The sequence below is a fragment of the Pongo abelii genome, chromosome 13 (assembly GCF_028885655.2).
Source record: "Pongo abelii isolate AG06213 chromosome 13, NHGRI_mPonAbe1-v2.0_pri, whole genome shotgun sequence".
Classification (NCBI taxonomy): Eukaryota; Metazoa; Chordata; class Mammalia; order Primates; family Hominidae; genus Pongo; species Pongo abelii.
Window position 1 is genome coordinate 99,820,684 of NC_071998.2, and position 22,748 is coordinate 99,843,431.

The following is a 22,748-nucleotide window of genomic DNA, read 5'->3' on the forward strand; positions in this document are numbered from 1 at the left end:
TATACCACTGCACTCCAGCCTAGGCAACAGAGCAAGACCCTGTCTCAAAAAACAAGAAAAATAGAAATGTTATTGACATACCAAAGAATACATCAGAGTGTCTTACCAGCAGAAATGATCAAACAGAAGAAATAATCAGTGAGCTCAAAGATAGGCTATTTGAAAATACACAGTTAGCTGGGTGTGGTGGCTCACGCCTGTAATCCCAGCACTTTGGGAGGCTGAGGCAGGCGGTTCACTTGAGATCAAGAGTTCAAGCCTGGCCAACATGGTGAAACCCTGTCTCTACTAAAAATACAAAAATTAGCCATGCATGGTGGCGCATGCTTGTAGTCCCAGGTACTCGGGAGGCTCAGACAGGAAGATCACTTGAACCTGGGAGGCAGAGGTTGCAGTGAACTGAGATGGTGCCACTGCACTCCAGCCTGGGTAACAGAGTGAGACTCAGTCTCAAAAAAAAAAAAAAAGAAAGGAGAAAAGAAAATACACAGTCAGAGGAGACAGAAGAAAAATAAAAAAGAACAAAGCATACTTATAGGATCTAGAAAATAGCTCTAAAAAGGCAAGTCTAAGAGTTACTGCCCTTTAAAAGGAGGTAGAGGGTGCAGCATGGTGGCTCACACCTGTACTCCCAGCACTTTGGGAGACCAAAGCAGGCAGTTCATCTGAGGTCAGGAGTTCGGGACCAGCCTGGCCAACATGGCAAAACCCCATCTCTACTAAAAAATATAAAAATTAGCCGGGCATGAGGCACGCATCTGTACTTCCAGCTAATTGGGAGGTTGAGGTGGTAGAATCACTTGAACCTGAGAGGTGGAGGTTATAGTGAGCCAAGATCACACCACTGCTCTCCAGCCTGGGCGACACAGCAAGACTCAAAAAAAATTTTTAAATGGAGGCAGAAAGCTTATCCAAAGAAATAAAAACAGAAAATTTCCCAAACCTAAAGAAAGATATCAATATTCAAGCACAAGAACATTATAGAACATCAAGCAGATTTAACCCAAATAAGATTATCTCAAGATAGTGAACAAACTCCCAGAGGACAATGATAAAGAAAGGATTTTAAAACTACAAGAGAAAGAAACAAATAGCATACAATGAAGCTCCAATGCATCTGGCAGAAGAGTTCTCAGTGGAAACCTTATGAGCCAGAAGAGAATGGCATGACATATTTAAAGTGTTAAAGGCAAAACAAACAAACAAAAACAAACCTTATATCCTAGAATATTATATCCAGTGAAAATATCCTTCAGAAAGAGTTTTCGAGACAAGCAGAAGCTGAGGGATTTTATCAGTGCCAGAACATTTCTACAAGAAATGCTAAAGAGAGTTCTTCAATCTGAAAGAAAAGGATGTTAATGAGCAATATCATCTGAAGGTGCAAAACTTAGTGGTAATAGTAAATACACAGAAAAACACAGAATGTAATAGTTATTATGGTGTTGAGTAGAAATCTTGATGTCTCTCTTGAGTAGAAAGACTAAAAGATGAACTAATCAAACATAATAACTACAACAACTTTTCAAGACATAGCTAGTACAATAAGATATAAATAAAAACAACAAAAAGTTTAAAAGTTGGGGGACGAAGTTAAATGTAAAGTTTTTATTAGTTTTCTCTTTGCTTGTTAGTTTATGTAATCAGTGTTGTCATCAGTTTAAAATAATGAGTTATAAGATATTATTTGCAAGCCTCATGGTAACCTCAAATCAAAAAACATACAACAGATACACACAAAATAAAAAGCAAGCAATTAAAACATACCACCAGAGAAAATCACCTTCACTAAAAGGAAGACAGGAAGGAAAGAAAGAAGGAAGAGATGACCACAAAGCAATCAGAAAACAAATAACAAAATGGCAGGAATAAGTTCTTACATATCAATAATAACATTGAATATAAATGGACTGAACTCTTCCATCAAAAGACAGAGTGGCTGAATGAATAAAAAATCAAGACCCAATGATTGTTGCCTACAAGAACCACACGTCACCTATATACACACACATGTAGACTGAAAATAAAGAGATGGAAAAAGATATTCCGTGCAAATGGAACCCAAAAAACAGGAGTAGCTATACTTATATCACACAAAATATATTTCAAGATTAAAAACTCTAAAAAGAGACACAGTCATTGTATAATGATAAAGGGGTCAATTCAGCAAGAAGACATAACAATTGTAAGTATATATAAATGCACTACTGGAACACCAAGCTATATAAAGAAAGTATTATTAGAGTTAACAAGAGATAGAACCCAATACAATAATAGCTGGAAACTTCAACACCCTACTTTCAGCATTGGACAGATCATCCAGACAGAAAATTAAGAAAGAAACATCAGACTTAATCTGAACTACAGACCAAATGGACCTAATATTTACAGACCATTTGATCCAACAGCCACAGAATACACATTCTTCTCCTCAGCACATGGATTATTCTCAAGAATAGAACATAAGTTAGGCCACAAAACAAGTCTTAAAACATTCAGAAAAACTGAAATCATATAAAGTATCTGCTCTGATCACAATGGAATATAATGAGAAATCAAAAATAAGGAATTTGGGAAACTATAGAAACACTTAGAAATTAAACAATATGCTCCTGCATAACCAGTGAGTCAACGAAGAAATTAAAGAAGGAAATTCAAAATTTTTCTTGAAACAAATAATGGAAACACACATACCAAAACCTATTGGATACAGCAAAAGCAGTAGTAAGAAGAAAGTTTATAGCTATAAGCACCTACAACAAAAAAGAAAACTCAAATAAACAACCTAATGATGCATCTTAACAAACTAGGAAAGCAAAAGCAAAACAAACCCCAAATTAGAAGAAAAGAAATAATAAATATCAACAGAATTAAATGAAATAAATGAAGAAAACCATAGAAAAAAATCAAAGAAACAAAAACTTGGCTTTTGGAAAAATAAATAAAATTGACAAACCTTTAACCAGACTAGGAAAAAAAGAGAAAAGACACAAAATCAGAGATGAAAAAGGAGATATTACAACTATGATACTGCAGAAATTCAAAGGATCATTTGAGGGTATTATCAACAACTATATCCCAGTAAATTGGAAAACCTATAAGAAGCAGATAAACTCCTAGACACATGCAACCTACCAAGATTGAATAATGAAGAAATTAAAAACCTGGACAGACCAATAACAAGGTATTGAAGCCATAATTAAAAAAAAAAATCCCAGTAAAGAAAGCCTGGAACTTGATGGCTTCACTGATGAATTTTATCAAACATTTAAAGAAGAACTAATACCAATCCTACCCAAAATATTCCAAAAAACAGAGGAGTAGAGAATACTTTCAAACTCATCCTATGAGGCCAGTATTAGCCTGATACCAAAACCAGACAAAAACACATCAAAGAAAACAAAACTACAGTCTAATATCCCTAATGAAAACTGTTGCCAAAAATCCTCAACAAAATATTAGCAAACCAAATTCAGCAACACATTAAAAAAGATCATTCATTATGACCAAATAGGATTTATCCCAGAGATGCAAGGATGATTCAACATATGCAAATCAATGTGATACATCATATTATCAGAATGAAGGACAAAAACTATACGATCATTTCAATTGATGCTGAAAAAGCATTTGATAAAATTCAACATCACTTCATGATTAAAAAAAAAAAATGGGCATAGAAGGAACACACCTCAACACAACAAATGCCATATATGGGCCCACGGCTAGTATCATACTGAACGAGAAAAACTGAAAGTCTTTCCTCTAAGATCTAGAACATGACAAGGATGCTCATTTTCACTACTGTTATTCAACATATTACTACAAGTCCCAGCAGAGCAATCGGACAAGAGAAAGAAATAAAAGCCATCCAAGTTAGAAAGGAATAAGTCAAATTATCCTTGCTTGCAGATGATATGATCCTATACTTGAAAAAATCTAGACTCCACAAAAAAACTATTAGAACTGATAAACAAATTTAGTAAAGTTGCAGGATACAAAATCAACACACAAAAATCAGTAGCAGTTCTACATGCCAACAGCAATCAATCTGCAAAAGAAGTCAAGAAAGTTATCACATTTAAGAAGTGAAAGATCTCTATGATGAAAACTATAAAACATTGATAAAAGAAATTGAAGAGGACACAAAAAATGGAAAGATATTCCATATTCATGGATTGACAGAATCAATATTGTTAAAATGTCCATACTACCTAAAGCAATCTACAGATTCAAAGCAATCTCTATCAAAATACCAATGACATTACCCACAGAAATAGAAAAAACATCCTAAAATTTATATGGATCCACAAAAGACCCAGAATAACCAAAGCTATCCTTAGCAAAAAGAACAAACCTGGAGGAATCACATTACCAGACTTCAAATTATACAACAGAGCTATGGTAACCAAAACAGCATGGTACTAGCATAAAAACAGACACATAGACCAATGGAATAGAATTTAAAAACCCAAAAACAAATCGATGTACCTACAGTAAACTCATTTTCAACAAGTTTGCCAAGAACACACACTGGAGAAAGAACAATCTCCTCAATAAATGGTGCTAGGAAAACTGGATATCCATATGCGGAAGAATAAAAATAGACCCCTATCTCTTGCCATATATAAAAATCAAATCAAAATGGATTAAAGACTTAAATATAAGACCTCAAACCATGAAACTACTAAAATACAACATTAGAAACATTAGGGAAACTCTCCATGACTTTGGACTAGAGAAAGATTATTTGAGTAATATCCCACAAGCATAGGCAAGCAAAGCAAAAATGAATAAATGGGATCATATCAAGTTAAAAAGCTTCTACATACCAAAGGAAACAATCAGCAGAGTGAACACACAACCAACAGAATGGGAGAAAATATTTGCAAACTAACCATCTAACAAGGGATTAATAACCAGAATATATAAGGAGCTCAAATAACCATACAGGGAAAAAAATCTAATACTCCGATTTAAAAATGGGCAAAAGATCTGAATAGAAATTTCTCAAAAGACGACATACAAATGACAATTATATGAAAAGACATACAAATGGCAAACAATCATATGAAAAGGTCTCAGCATTACTGATCATCAGAGAAATGCAAATCAAAACTATAATGAGATATCATCTCACCCCAGTTAAAGTCCTTCTATCCAAAAGACAGACAATAACAAATGTTGGTGAGTATGTGGAGAAAAAACAACCCTCGTACACTGTTGGTATAAGTAAATGTAAATTAGTACAACTACTACGGAGGACAGTTTGAAAATTCCTCAAGAAACTAAAAATAGAGCTATCATATGTTCCAGTGATCCCACTGTTATGTATATACCCGAGAGAAAGAAAACCAGTATATAGAAGAGATATCTGCACTCCCATGTTTATTGTAGCACTATTGACAATAGCCAATTCTCGAAAGCAACCTAAGCGTCCACAGACAAATGAATAAAGACAATGTGGTACATATACACAATGAAGTATTATTTGACCATAAAAAAGAATGACATCCTGTCATTTGCAACAACATGGATGGAACTGGAGGTAACTATGTTAAGTGAAATAAGCCAGGCACAGAAAAACAAACTGCATTTTCTCACTTATTTGTGGGAGCTAAAAATTAAAACAACTGAACTAATGGGGATAGAGAGTAGAACAATGGTTCAGAAGCTAGGAAGGGTAGTTGTAGGGGGAGTACCAATTTCCCATGCTTAATTGGTATAAAAATACAGTTAGAATGAGTAAGATCCAGTATTTGATAGCACAACAGGATGACTACAGTCAATAATTTATTGTACATTTATGATATGGTTTGCCTGTGTCCCCACCCAAATCTCATCTTGAATTGTAGCTCCCATAATCCCCAAATGTCGTAGGAGGGACCCAGTGGGAGGGAACTGAATCATGGGAGTGGGTTTTCCCATTCTGTTCTCATGATGGTGAATAAGTCTCACAAGATCTGATGGTTTTGTAAAGGGCAGTTCCCCTGTACATGCTCTCTTGCCTGCCACCATGTAAGACATGCCTTTGATCCTCCTTTGGCTTCTGTCATGATTGTTAGGCCTCACCAGCCTCCCCTGGTAGTATGTGGAACTGTGAATCCATTAAACCTCTTTTTCTTTATAAATTATGCAGTCACAGGTATGTCTTTATTAGTAGCATAAGAACAGACTATTACAATTTAAAAATAACTAAAAGAGTTAATTAGATTGTTTTGTAACACAAAGGTTAAATACTCGAGGTGATGGATGCCCCATTTACCCTGATGTGATTATTACACATTTTATGCCTATATCAAAATATCTCATGTATCCCATAAATATATACACCTACTATGTATGCACAAACATTAAAAATTTTAAAAGAAACTAGAAAAAAATCAAAGTACTAAGTAGAAGAAAGGAAATAAAAATAAGAGCAGAATTAATCAAATAGAAAGTGGACAAAGAGAAAATCTAAAAGTCAATAGTTGGTTCTTTGATTAGACAATAAAATTGATGGCCGGGCACAGTGGCCCATGCCTATAATTCCAGCACTTTGGGAGGCTGAGGCAGGCAGATCATGAGGTCAGGAGATCGAGACCATCCTGGCTAACACAGTGAAACCCCATCTCTACTAAAAATACAAAAATTAGCTGGCTGGGGTGGCATGTGCCTGTAGTCCCAGATACTCGGAAGGCTGAGACAGAGGAATCGCTTGAACCCGGGAGGTGGAAGTTGCAGTGAGCTGAGACCAAGCCAGTGCACTCCAGCCTGGGCGACAGAGTGAGACGCCATCTCAAAAAAAAAAATTGATAAAATGTTAACAAGATTAATAATTAAAAAAGAGAGAAAACATAAACTACTAACATAAGAAATGAAGGAATGGACATACGGGATATTATAGACAACTTTATGCTAACAAATTTGTAAAACTAAGATAAATGAACAAAACTGACACAAGAAGAATTAGGAAAGCAATTGCCCCATATCTACTTTTTGTATTTGATTCATTATCAGAAAACCTGCTAACAAAGAAAACTCCAAGTCCAGATATCTTCACCAGTAAATTATCTCAACTACTTAAAGAAAATATAATACCAAATTTATACAAACTCTTTTAGAAAATAGAAGGGAATACTTTCTCAACCTATTTTTTGAAGCCAGCATTACCTAGTATCAAAATCAAATAAAACATAACAAGAAAATTACTCAAGATTATATATTTAAAATGCTTAACAAAATATTAGCAATATATAAAAAGGATAACATATCAGGACCCAGTGCGATTTGCCCCAGAAATGCAGGCTTAGTTTAGCATTAGTGAATCCATCAACTCAAATAATTCACCACATTCTCAGAATAAGAGAAAATTCATGTGGTTAACTCAATAGATGAGAAAAAATTATTTAACAAAATTTAACACGCATACAAAAAAATTGAAGTGAGAAAAAGAGAAACTTCTTCAATCTGATCGAGAGTCTACAAAAAACTTACTGCTAATATCACATTTAATGATGAAATGTTCTTCTAATAAGAATAAGAGCAAAGAAAAATGTTACCACCACTTTCATTAAACATATTATTGGATATCTACCTGGTACAATAAGGCTCAATAAGAAATAAACAGTACATAAATTGGAAAGGAAGTAGTAAAACTGTAATCATAGATGAAATTACTGTGTGTGTAGAAAACCCTGCAGAACCTAAAAAATATTATTAAGTTTTCAGGATACAAAGTCAACATATAAAAATCAGTTATATTTCTATATCACAACAATAAATAATTGAAAATGAAAATTTTAAAACTAACACTACTTACAGTAACAATTTTTAAAACATCAAATATTCAGGAAGAGGCCGGGCACAGTGGCTCACGCCTGTAATCCCAGCACTTTGGGAGGCCGAGGCAGGCGAAACACAAGGTCAGGCGATCAAGACCATCCTGGCTAACACAGTGAAACTCTGTCTCTACTAAAAATACAAAAAATTAGCTGGTCGTGGTGGCGGGTGCCTGTAGTCCCAGCTACTCAGGAGGCTGAGGCAGGAGGATGGCATGAACACAGGAGGCAGAGCTTGCCGTGAGCCAAGACCACGCCACTGCATTCCAGCCTGGGCAACAGAGTGAGACTCCGTCTCAAAAAAAAAAAAAAAAAAAAAATTCCAGGGAATAAATCTAATGAAAACTGTGCAAGACTTCTAAACTGAGAACTACAACACACTGCTTAGAACAATTAAAGAGTTCAGTACATGGAGATACAGATCAGGTTCATGGATTCAAGAAGGCCATAGTGTTAGGTATCCATTCTACCAAATTAACTTAAGAGTTAAAAAGATAGCTCAACCAAAATCCAAGTTGACAAGGTAATTCTGAAATCTACATGGAAGATAAAATTATTATTATTTTTTTTTTGAGACAGAGTTTCGCTCTTGTTGCCCAGACAGGGGTACAATGACGCAATCTCAGCTCACCGCAACCTCCGCCTCCCAGGCTCAAGCGACTCTCCTGCCTCAGCCTTCCCAAGTAGCTGGGGTTACAGGCATGCACCACAATGCCAGGCTAATTTTGTATTTTTAGTAGACATGGGGTTTCTCCATGTTGATCAGACTGGTCTCAAACTCCCGACCTCAGGTGATCCGCCCGCCCTGGCCTCCCAAAGTGCTGGGATTACAGGTGTGAGCCACTGCACTAGGCAGGAAGATAAAATTCTTAGAAGGGCCAAAACAAACTACCTTGAGAAAAGAAAGCAAATTTGAAGGATTTACACTATCTGATTTCAAGGCTCACTAAAAATCTACAGTAATCAAAACAGTGTGATCTTCACAGGAAGACAAACAGAACAATGGAGAAAAATAGTTCAGAAATAGATCCACACATACAGCAGTTATTTTTTTTTTAACTGAGATACTAAGTCGATTTAATGAGAAAAGGTTTTGTTCACCAAGGCATATAAATTTAATAAAATCAAACTATGACAAGTTCTACACTAGATGGATAAACTTGTTGCTGTGGGAGCCCAGGGAAGCTGAGTGATTAATTCTTCAATGAGAAAAGCTGGGGTTTTTTTGTTGTTGTTGTTTGTTTTTGTTGTGGAAAAAAAGGGTACTGACACCACTGTATATTCCTGTGGAAATAATGAAAATACAAAGAACCCTTACAAAGTAACAACAACAAAAAAATTAAAATGAGCAAAAGACAAACTCTTCACAAAAGTAAATATATAAATGGCCAACAGGGACACAGAAAGAAGCCCAAAATCCTTAGTCACCAGAGAAATGCAAACTAAAACCATGAGATACTAATTTATACCAACTAAATGGTTTAAAATTTAAAATTTACAATAACAAATACTGGAGAAGAACTCTCACTCATTGCTGGTAGGAGTGTAAAACCATTTTGGAGAACTATTTTCCAGTTCTTTGGAAAGTTAAATATATATCTACCCAAACAATCTAGTAATTCCACTCCTAGGTGTATAAATAAAATAAATGAAAGTATGTATCTACAAAAATATTTATATAAAAATGTTCATAGCAATGTTATCAGGCGAAACTGTAAACGACCCAAATGTCCATCCACAGGAGAATAGATAAATTATGGTAGATTCATACCATGGAATGGTATGAAGAGAGGGATGAACTCTAGTATGAATGGTATGAATAGAGGGAATGGTATGAATAGCAATAGAGGGATGAACTATTGATATATGCAACAAATGGATTAATCTCAAATCATCTTAACCAAAAGCAGACAAGCATAATAGATACTATATTATTCCATTTATATAAGGTCTAAGAACAGGCAAAAAAAATCAATGGCAATAGAAATCCAAAAACGGTTTTTCCCTGGGGTTGCTGGGAGAGGAGAAAATTGACCAGACTGGGGTATGAGGGTACTTTCTATATTCCATATATATTCCATATATATAGAATATATGGAAATATTCTATATCATGTTTGGGATGATGGTTAAACAGGTCTATACAATTGTCAAAACTCATCCACCTGAACACTTACATGTGCATTTTGCTATATGTAATCAAGAATATATTCATTCATAATATATATAACCTAAAAGAACAAGTAATTGAAAATGAAAATTTGTAAACCAACGCTATTTACAGTAACAACTTTAAAAACATCAAATATCCAGGAATAAATCTAATGAAAAATGTGCAAGACTTCTACACTGAAAACTACAATGCACTGCTTAGAACAATTAAAGACTTCGGTACATGGAGATATAGACCAGGTTCATAGATTCAAGAAGGCTATAGTGTCAGGTTTTCTGTGAAGGGCTGGATAACCTGCACCATTCTTTTCAGAAACATTCCTTCATGCCTTTATCTCCTACCTCTTGCAGCTTCTGACCCCTAAATCTCTCTTCCATTCTCATTTCCAGGCCAGGATCTCTAACTGCCTGCAGGGAAAAGTCACCTGAATGTTCTTGGAAACACATCACATCAAGAATGGAAATAATCATTCCTTATTTATTATTTAGAGACGGCGCTTGCTGTGTCACCAGGCTGGAGTGCAGTGGTATGTGATCTCGGCTCACTGCAACCTCCGACTCTCCGGTTCAAGTGATTCTCCTGCCTCAACCTCCTGAGTAGCTGAGATTACAGGCACACGCCACCATGCCTGGCTAATTTTTGTATTTTTAGTACAGACTGGGTTGCATCATGTTGGCCAGGATGGTCTCGATCTCCTGACCTTGTGATCCACCTCCTCCTCCCAAAGTGCTGGGATTACAGGTGTGAGCCACCGCACCCGGCCTCATTCCTCTTACCAATCAAATCTCTCTTATCAAACCTAACACCCAACCTGCTTGACAATCCCCAAATATGGCAGCACTCCCATGCTTCTGTGCTTCTTCCCAGGCAATTCCCTCTGCTTCCCTTTCATCATCTACCTCACACGCACCCAGCTGTTAAACTCTGACTTGTCTTGCAAGACCCAGGTCAAATATCACCTCTTCTTGACAGCGTTTCCCAACATCCACTCGACGACCAGCAGCAGCCATCTTGGAAGATGGGTTGCATCCTTTGCTGCACTCCCACGGTATGTGGTACTTTGTTTAGGAAATCTGTTATGGTTATCTGTGCACATGTCCGCCTCCCCCACTAGAATGTCAGCTCCTTGAGGGCAATATTTTTAAGTCGAAATTAATGCATAAATTAATTCAAATTCATGCAAACTTAATATGACAGGGCCAGTATTATGGAAAGGTAGGTCATGCAAGTTTGGGGCCAGATCCTGTCTTTATTTAAAATTTTGACATTTTGTTCATCATGGACTTTTTGCATAAGTGTTAATTTTTTAAAATATTGCATTAAAATATTTATCTTGGGCCAGGTGCAGTGGCTCATGCCTGTAATTCCAGCACTTTAGGAGGCCAAGGCGGGAGGATCTCTTGAGGCCAGGAGTTCAAGACCAGCCTGGCTAACATGGTTAAACCCCATCTCTACTAAAAATACAAAAAAAAAAAAATTGCTTGACGTGGTGGTACATGCCTGTAATCCCAGCGACTCAAGTGGCTGAGGCATGAGACTCACTTGAACCCGGAGGCACAGGTTGCAGTGAGTCAAGATCGTGCCACTGCACTCCAGCCTAGGCAACAGAGCAAGGCTCTGTCTGCAAATATATATGTATATATATAAAAAATACAAATTGTATATTTAATATACATAATACAAATTTTTATATATAATATATAATACAAATTTATATATATATACAATTTGTGTTTTATATATATTATATAAAATTTGTGTTTTATACACGTGTATATATACATATGTATGTGTGTGTATATACATATATACGTGTGTGTATGTATGTATGTGTGTATATATATATATATATATCTTGATGACTGGATTTGTTGCTGCCCCCTTAGATTTGTAGCTGAGGTGAGTGCCTCACTCCATTCACTCACTCCATTCCCTCTAGTCTTGGCGCTGAATTAGTAACCAGCAGTTATAGGAGTCCAATCTGGGTTTCTCTAATTCCAAAACCATACTGCGTCCACAGATCAGAAAGACCAGACAGTATCCAACTTCTGAAGGAGTTCATAGTGTGACAGCAGACCATGACAAGTAGATGGACAGTTACAACAGAAATGACATCTGCCACCACAGATGTGACTACAGGAGGCTGTGTACAGAAAAGCAAGTGGCTAACCTTGCCTGAACCCATCAAGGAAGAATACACAAAAGAGGACAGGCTTGAGTATAAAGAATTTCCCTGATGTGGATCCACCCACTCGCCTTGGAGGGCAGCAGCAGCTATACCAAATTTCAGACAATTGTTTGTCTCTCTGAAAACTAGACTATAATTGTCTTTTACCTTCAGTGTGTTTCCCATTACATTCTGAGTGTCTTAGAAGAAAGGCTGGGTGGCATTCAGCTGAAGCTCGGTAAGCGGGGGTGGAATGTATGACTGAATGAATGAATGAATGAGGAGGACTAGGCTATATCAGCACCACCTCCGCCTTCTGTGTACAGAGGGAGCAGCAAGGCTGCAGGCACCACGGCACTGCAGAGGGACATTTGTTGACAGACAGCAGGAGACAGCCACACTAACCTCTCCCGAGAGGCATTCTGACAGACTGATCCCAGGGGCTTGGCCAAGTACACACACGTGGGCCCACACAAGGCTGCCTTTGAGCAGTGTGTGGAATGTGGCCTCTGGATGTCATGTGCTCTAAAGAGCCTCCAGGGTCCACCAGGCAGACAGATGGCACTAGCCTGGGAAAAGTCTAGCTCTGTGTGTCCACAGCAATAAAAATACCATCTGCAGCCACACTGGGCAGGGCTGGAGACACAGCAAGGGAGAAGGCGGCACGGGATAAGGGTGGAAGCAGCAGCTACTGTCACATCAGATCACAGCAGAGGACAACTGCAGGCGCCACCTCTACTTCCCAAAGAAGGCAGCCTCTGTTCCGAGAGGATGAGCCTGGTGTCCACGTAATAAATGTGTGACTTTAGCATGTAATTCTTCTTCCCCATCTATAATTGGGGGTGAAATTTCCCACCTGGTTATGAGGATTAAAACAGGTACAAAAATGCTTCCCTAGTGTTGGCACCCAGTGGGTGCCACAAAATTATCAGCTCTAGTTTTTAACAGATTTTAGAGTAGTTTTAGGTTCGCAGCAAAATTGAGAGGAAAACAGATTTTCCATATGCCCCTTGCCTCGACACATGCCCAGACTCACATTATCACTATCCCCCACCAAAATGGTACATTTTTTTATAACTGATAAACACACAGTGACTCATCATTATTACCCAAAGCCCATGGTTTGCATTAGGGTTCATTCTTGGTGTTATACATCTTATGGGTTTGGAAAAATGTATCATGACATGCCTCCACCATTACAGTATCATCCAGAATAGTTTCACTGCCCTAAAAGTCCTCTGTGCTACCCCTCTTCATCCCTCCCTTCCCCCAAACCTGACAACCATTGACTGCTCCGTAGTTTTACTGATTCCATACTGCCTCCACAGTTTTGTCTTTTTTTTTTTTTTTTTTTTTTTTTTTTTTTTTTTTTTTTTGAGATGGAGTGTCAGTCTGTTGCCCAGGCTGGAGTGCAGTGGCGCGATATCCGCTCACTGCAGGCTCCGCCTCCCGGGTTCACGCCATTCTCCTGCCTCAGCCTCCCTAGTAGCTGGGCCTACAGGCACCCGCCACTGCGCACGGCTAATTTTTTTTTTTGTATTTTTAGTAGAGACGGGGTTTCACCGTGTTAGCCAGGATGGTCTCGATCTCCTGACCTCATGATCCGCCCACCTCGGCCTCCCAAAGTGCTGGGATTACAGATGTGAGCCACCGCTTCCGGCCCAGTTTTGTCTTTTTATCAATTCTATTTTGGATCTGCCTTCTCACCCAGAAAAATAAAATATGGCTTCAAACTAATTATCACTGGGGGTTTCTCACAGGTGAAAATGTTGTGCTACATGGAGAGACATGGCCAATCCACTCATGTTTCTCCTTAACAGAGTCCCAGAATAAAACCCAGCACTGCCAGTTCTGCAAGTGATCAGATCTGTTGACTGTTTCTTCATCCATATAGTGGGGATAATAACAGCGATGGGAATTAACAGCTCTTTGAAATGCATAAAATTCATTGCAAGTTTGCTCATTCATTCACTGGGTGGGTCTGCTTTTATGAACCTCTTGTGGGCCAGATACTATGGGCCCATAGCTCACATAGTGCTGCAACAATTCTACAAGGCAAAAACTGAGCTCAGACTGGTAACAGGATGTTCAAGGTACCAAAGGTAATAAGGGACAAAGCTAGATTTGAACTAGTGTGTGTCTGGCTCCAAAGCCTCAGTTTATTCCATTACTAGCAAGTAATTCACACGTTGAACAAGGCAGCAAGTTCTATGCTCGTAACAGCAAAAAGCAGTAATTTTTCAGCCCTGCCCCATTGAGTCACAGAGGTGATATTTGAGCTCTGTCTTTACAGTAGGAGCTGTTGGTGCTGCTGGCCTAGCTCTCCTCTACCTGGTGGGCATGCCCATCCCCCAGATGCCTTTCCAGAGAATTGCTTGCAACAGACAGAAGTCACCTAGCCTGACAGTGCCTGAGAGCTTATGTACCCTTCCCATCCATCAAAAACCCAAGAGCAACCCTCAGTCAATACCTGGCTGATTCAGAGTAGAAAAGTCTGGTTCCCTGGCTTCCAGCACACTGCACTCCTGAACTCCCTGTGGGATCAGAGTGAGACCAGGCCACCTGTCAATCAGTGGAAGCAGCTGAAACCATCACTTTGATTGGCATCATCCTTGCCTTATCCTGTGTCCCTCGCTTCCTTACAGGCTTTTCTTCCATGAGAACTCACTAAGCCACAAGTATCCCCATCCCAGGGCTACTCCTAGAAACCTGACCCAACACAATCTTAGGGATGAGTTGAAATGTCTTTTAATTAAGAAAAATGAGAAGTGCATTCTCATTTTACAAATGTCTTCAATTAAAAAAAAAAAAAAACTGGGGTCTGGCACAGCAGTATTTTCAGAGAGAAAAATCAATCAAAACATAATCAAAAATTTCCAAACTTCAAGGTGAAGAGGGGCTCACAGAGTTCTGTAAGAATGGAGGGGTTTGATGAGAGAGATCTAATCAGGACTGTGCTTGAAAAAAATGTTCCTTGTCCTAGTAGGACCAAGGGAGATTAGTTGGATTGGAAGAGAAAGCCTAGAGATGGGAAAATTGAATGTAAGGTGTTATCCAAATGATGTAGTTAGAGTCAGGAAGCATATTGGAAAGGAGCATAATATTTTTGAAAACTGTTAACTAAAATTGTGAAACATTCATAAATAATATTCTTCCAATTTTAATGTGATCTGTTCCTGATGATTGTTTCTCTTTCCAATGAGGGTTTATTCAAGGTCTCAAGGGTAAAAATCATCCTAAATCCAATTCACCTGGGAGCCTCCTGCCTGCCAAGCCCTGTGCTGGGCACTGGTTCCTACCCTTGCTGCACCCACAGTCTGGTGGACTTGAGACCAAGCGACAGCTGCCTCAAGGATTAATAATCTTTTCCTTTTCATGTCAGCCCTCCCCAAATTTGTAATGGTATTTCTCATTTAATGCACTCTTATCCAATGTGTCACTGATTAACAGTGTAATTTTGGCAAGCAGAGAGTCCTGAGAACCCAATGTTTGCATAAGCACTGATGCAATTTAAAGACCATGGGCTCCACCATCAGAAAGACATGGAATCCAATCCCAGCTCTGTCTCTTGGTGGCTGTTTGCCCTAGACAAATGTGTTAACCTCTTTTGAGTCTCATTTTCTCATCTAAAAATTAAGGACTATAATATCTACCTATAAAACTGTTTGAAGGAATGAAGTAAGACAAGAGAAGTAGAGTTCTTAGAATAATACCTGGCTCAAAGTAGATGCTCAATAAATGGAAACAACTGTATTGCCATTATTTAAATCTTGCTGAAGTGATTCCTAAACTTGGACCAAGGTGAGACACAGATCTCTAGCTGGCGTCCTCATCTGGCCTTTCATCTCTTGATTTGCCAAACGTCTTGTGTCATTTGAGGGGTGACTGTTGAGAATGAATATCATGTGCCATGAGAGCTGGTATGCGGTTTCAGAACAATTATGGCTCAGACAGGCCACGTGGCATCTGAAATGCATAGGAAATATGTATCTTGGCATAATACTCCAAGAAGTGAGCCTTTGTCCCCTCCGCTGTTTTACCTTCAAAACAAGAAGGTGACATCTGTCCGTGTTCTACCTGCCTGGCATGTCAGAAACAGAGCAAATGGGTAGGGCCCCATACCAGAAGAGCCCAAGCATCTCAGCTGCACTCAGATGCCAGGAATTAGGGGAAAATGGGAGTGACAACCTACCCCATTGCCCTGCAAGTCCTCCTCCAGGCCTTCTGTAAGGAGAGACAGAAACCAAGGAGGCCATTCCTGTAGCCCCTTTTTCCCATCAGGATTCTAAGGTCTGAGGCTTCAATATCTCTGCCAGTTGAGCTCTAAGAAAGTTGGCATCTGAAATCTCAAGGCCCTGGCCCATCCCCCTCTGCCCCCTTACACTCCCCAAAGTCATTCCCCAAAGTCCTGTTGAGAAAGCTTTTAATATTTCATCGAATAAACACTTCCACCAGGCGCGGTGGCTCACGCCTGTAATCCCAGCACTTTGGGAGGCCAAGGCGGGTGGATCACTTGAAGTCAGGAGTTCAAGACCAGCCTGACCAACATGGTGAAACCCCATCTCTACTAAAAATACAAAATTAGCCGGGCATGGTGGCACATGCCTGTAATTCCAGCTACTTGGGAGGCTGAGGCAGGAGAATCACTTGAACCCAGGAGGCGGAGGTTGCAGTTAGCCGAGACTGCACCATTGTACTCCAGCCTGGGCAACAAGAGCAAAACTCCATCTCAAAAAAAAAGAAAAGAAGAAAGAAAAGAAACCACATTTCCTTGTACCTTACCTGGACCACAGCAGCCTTATGAGGTCTCTCCCAGAGACTTACAGGGAGAAAGCTGGAAACTCCTACCCTATCATTAGAAACCCCTTTATGAACCTTCTGGGAAGCAGCAAGTGTTTATATATTGATCTGGGCAATGTTAAAGGCAATGGATACATATGTAAGTAAAAAAATTCATCCAGCTGTAAAGACTGTTAGTATCATGTATGCACTCTACCATATATGTTATTCCTCATTGGACAAAAGTTTTAACATGCCATTTAAAGTTCTACATGTATACTTGGGAAGAAAAAACAACATTTAGAAGAATAAAAGCCAAGGTAACATAAAAATGGGGAAAAAATGAACATTACCCGTACACTTGGTTATTTAGGAAAGAGGGCATTAAACTTGAGTGGCCGGGGAGATGGGAAGACAATCATATGCATGTGAGGAAAACCGGACTCTCACCCAGGCAATTAAAGTGTTTGAAATAAAAAACTAAAATAGTAGACTCTGTACTAGGCCTTGCAGACTGATTCCAGCCTGGACTTTACTCCTGACTGGTGGGAGGAGACTGTCTTTGTATATTGGGGCAGCAGGATACCATGTGCTTAAAAGACACAGTGGGCAGTGCTTTGTCACTTACCTGGTCCCTCAGCTTAAGATAATCTGAAAGTACCAGCTTCCGCCATGTATGGGACAATATCCAAGTCTTTCAGCCATACCCAAATTTCAGTGTAGACAGGGCCCATGTGGACATGTGTCAAATACTTCCAAAACGTATTATTGGACTCTCAAGATTCCATTTACTGTCATGAATGGAACAGGCCACATTATAAAGAACTGGGTTTCCCATTGAGAGGGGAATGGGAATACTTCAGGGATATTGTTGAGAAGTGGACTCCAGTCTGAGGAAAAATCTTTCTCTTCTCAAAGAGCTGATGTTTTACGGCCTCCTGATGCTGGGTGAGGAAAGGCATGGAGGGAATTAGAACCACGATAGGGTGAGGGCCTGACCCTATGTTCCACTGACTGTCATTCCAACAAACTTTTTTTCAATGCCACAAGGCTAGTTTGAGGCAAACGTTTTGATGCAGGGTAGGCTGGTGAAAAATTATATATATATATATATTTTCAGAGAACAAGCTCACATTCCCAAATATTTGCTTTTACCTGAACAGGAACACCAAAATGAATGAAAGGCAGTGTCATGTAGCGGGAAGGGAGTGAGCTGGGAGTTGGGCCTTTTCCAAATCTTGGCTCTGATACCTGTGCTGTTTGACCTTAGCCTGCCTCTAACCCTCCCTGGTCATCAGTTTCATCTGCCATAAAATAAGGCAATTACTTCTTTCCAAACTTCAGTCATGGTAGCCCCATCTTCACTATGTTTCCCATGTTGACATATGCCACATTGTGATTTTTGTCACCTCTACTTGTCATCTGCACTGTTTACATTTGTAGTTACAGTTTTCTCACTTCCTCACATTTTTTTCTTGAAATTGACTTTAAAAAGGAAATTTTAGGCTGGGCGCCATGGCTCACGCCTGTAATCCCAGCACTTTGGGAGGCCCAGGCGGGTGGATCACCTGAGGTCAGGAGTTGGAGACCAGCCTGGCCAACATGGTGAAACCCTGTCTCTACTAAAAATACAAAAATTAGCCGGGCATGGTGGCACACACCTGTAGTCCCAGCTACTTGGGAGGCTGAAGCAGGAGAATCGCTTGAACCCAGGAGGCAGAGGTTGCAGTGAGCCAAGATCATGCCACTGTACTCCAGCCTGGGAGACAGAGCAAGACTGTCTCAAAAAAAAAAAAAAAAAAAAAAAAAAAAAAAGTAAATTTTATAGGATTACCATGGATAGAAATCACTATCACTTGTCTGAACAGAGGCAGTCATGAACATAAATAAAATAAAGGAGAATGATGCTTTTAATTATCTCTGGAAAGTGCTGCCTGTTGAGGACTGGCTGCCTGAGATTCACCCTCTCCTTTTGAAGCAGGGAGATTAGTAAATGGTAGCAGTGCTGAGGACATCCCAACATCCACCTGAGATTTTCCTCTTTTCTAATCAAAAAGACTGAAAGAGAACTTAAAAGAGAATAACTTCTCACTACAGAAATCAAAGTTAGTATCCTACTATATCACCTAAATTATCTCAATACTCCTGTGGGGTAGGAAACAATTGATAGTATCTAAGGTCTTCTCCCACACTGATATCCCATTTTTGCCTTCCTATAGAGAAAGGATGATCATCATTAGTGGAAAATCTGAGTTACGGACTATTCTGAGAAAAAAATGTCTTTCAATATCCAAACAGAAATGTTGTCAAAACATTTTCCAATTGGAAGGACCTTGAATATATATTAATAAGCAAATAGAAATGATTTGAGATTTGCATGGTCATCAAATACTTTAAAATAAACACTTCCAAATGATTTGGCAGTGCCTGAACCATTGTTCATCCTCTTGAGTAACTTAAACACCACCCCCCTAAAATCTTGTTTACATCATTGATTTGCTTAATGAGGCATTTTGTCAGGCAGTATATAAATTTAACCAGAGCCTATGTCATCAAATTAGCACAGCTTCAAAATCAGTGAAGTTGAAATGACTCATGATATCAGAGATATTATTACAAAAACAAATATCACTGGATGTTTTGGCCATAAATTCATTATAATGAATTAGTCGGACTGACACAGCAAAGCCTTCATTATAAGACTCTCCGAGGAAGTTTTTCTTTGGAACCATTTAAATATAATACTTGTCCTAGTTGGACAGATATCAAATGAGGGAAAAAGCCTCCAAGTATCTCTGAATGATCTTAGATTAATTGATACATGTAGCCTTTCGACTGTAGCAGAATATTCACTAATCTTAGTTTTTTTCTTTCCTAAGTTTTTGCCTTTTTGCTTTTGCTACTTTATGTGATCTTGGGAAAGTTCCTTTCTCTTTCTGGAATTAATATCTACATTTGTTTTTAAAAGGGGTTGGAAGTTGGACTGGAGCAGAAGTTAGCATACTTTTTCTGTGAAAGAGCAGATAGTAAATATTTCCAGCTTCATAGGCCATCTGGTCTGTTACAACTCAGTCATTGTTGCAAGAAAGCAACTGCAGGCGATATGTAAATGAATAAGCATGGCTGTGTCCCAATAAAACTTTATTTACAAAAACAGATTGTGGGCCAGATTTGGCCCATGGGCCCATAGTTTGCTTTCTTGGGCTAGAGTATCTCTAACTTCCAGCCCTGACATTGTCTTTGTGTTGAAGGGAAGACACTTGCCCAAAGTCTATCATCTGACAGAGCTGGGATTGAAACCTGGGTCTCTAAATTTAAGTCCACAAATCATTTCCCACAACAGACTACCGGACCAACCAACAAACCTGCAACTACAAGACAGGACATCAAGTGCCTCCACAGAGAATGGGAAGAATTGCTGTTACCATGTCAGGCACAATTACTTTAAAATTACTTTAGCAGAAAGTCATTAGATTCCATGATTAAGGTGGCATCAAGTTTTTCCTCTATTGCCAAGAAATTTATCAGATTGGAAGAAAAAAACTTGAGAAAGCCAGGGGTGGTGGGGGCAGCTTTGGATATTCATAAAAGTCCTACACTGAAACGAAAACTATTTCTTATTCACCTCACAGGGGAACAGCACAATATGGTATATAACAAAGCACTTTCATATGTGTTGTTTGATTTAATTGTCACAACATCTCTGGGATGTAGGACTCAAAGGCTCTGAGTAACTACGATCACTTAGTAACTGATATCAGAGGCAGGAAACAATGGTTTATGCTATGCCTTCATTTCATTCATCCACTCATTCACTTGTCCATTCATCCATTTAGACAAATATTTGACAGACAACTGACAAGGCAGGGGATAGGCAGTTAAATTAAACCACATTGTTCCTACCCCCATGCAGCTTACAGTCCAGTGGGGGAAAGAGACAATGAACAAAAAAAAAACCATTAACTAAGTAATTATGAACAGTGCTAAGAAGGTGCTAAGAAGAAAACAAACATGGAGAAAGGATACAGGATTGAGGTGGGAGCTTCCTCAGGTACAGGGGTCAGAAGAGGCTTCTGAAGAAGAGAGTTTGTAGCTGAGCTAGGAAGGCTGGGAAGAAGCCATGGAAAAAGGAGAAGAACTTGATGGGTTCAAGGAACTAAAAAAAAAAAAAAAAAGACTGGGTGTTAGAATCAAAGAGCTGACATCCAGTTAGGTCATTCCCCAATGTGAGCCCCAGGCTCGCCATCAACAGACTGGAAATGCCAACACCTTCCAGGGATGAAGCCACATTGCTGGGGTTCAGGTCCTCTCCTCTTTTAACATGTTAGTCTGTTTTCACATGGCTATAAAAAGACTACCCAAGACTGGGTAATTTATAAAGGAAAGAGGTTTAATTGACTCATAGTTCCACGTGGCTGGGGAGGCCTCAGGAAACTTAAAATCCTAACAGAAGGCAAAGAAAAATGAAGTACCCTTTTCACAAGGTGGTAGAAAACAGAAGTATGAAGGAGGAACTTCCAAACAGTTATAAAACCATCAGATGTTGTGAGAATTCACCATCATGAGAACAGGATGGGGGAAACTGCCCTCATGATCCAATCACCCCCCCTCTCTCAACATGTGGGGATTACAAGTTCCTTCCTTGACACGTGGGAATTACAACTTGACATGAGATTTGGGTAGGGACAGAGACCCAAACTTATCACATGAATACAAGACCAGTAGCAAGTTACTTAACTACATTATGACTCCATTACCTTGCCTAAAAACTGGCATAATAATGATACCTACCTCACTGGTAGGTGGTGGTAGAGAGGTTTAATGAGATCACCCTGTAAAACATTAAGCATAGCGCCTGGTGTCCAGTACTTAATAAATATAGATTGTTGTGGGGATTAGAAAAATAATGGGGAGGAAAGGGAACCTTTTTTAAACTACTCTATGCCCAGACTGTATTAAGTGATTATTTTCATTATCCTCACAGTCCTATCTTACAAGTAAAGGATAAATGTATTCCTAACCCAAAGTCACATTATGATAAATAGTGAGATCAGGATCTAGCTCAGGTCTAGATGATTTCATAGGCCACAATTTACCTGGTCTTTCACTGTTATTCCAAGGAAACATCAGAGGTCCAGTTCTGCCCTACAGGGAAAGCCACCCACCCCGTGCTGGTGCCTGAAGAGCCAAGATTCTGGTGGAGGAGCTACAGTTCTGCTCAGAGTAAACAGGGCAGCCACCTAGGCTTGTGAAAAGGGCTCCCTGTCCAAGCAGGATCCAGGATCCATCCATCATCCCAGTCTCCATTGTCCATCCCTGACTCTATCCATCATCACTATCTTCATCCGTCCATCCCAGTCCCCATCATCCATCCCAAGGTCCATCCATTTATCACAGCTTCTATCCATCCATCACAGTCTCTGTCCATCCATCCCAGTATCTATCCATCATCAGTCTTCATCCATTCATCCCAGTCTCCATCCATCCATCCCAGTCCCCATCATTCATCCCAGTGTCCATCCATTTACCAGTCTCTATCCATCCATCCCAGTCTCTATACATTTATCACTGTCTTCATCCATCCATGCAAGTCTCTGTCCATCCATCCCAGTCTCCATTGTCCATCCCAGTATCTGTCCACTTATCAATCTCTAATCTATCCCTCAGTTTCCATCCGTCCATCCCAGTCTGCATCATCCATCCCAGTCTCTATCCATTTATCACTGTCTCCATCCATTCATCCATCACAGTCTCCATCTACCCAACAGAGTTTCCATCATCCATCCTAGTCTCTTTCCATCTAGCAT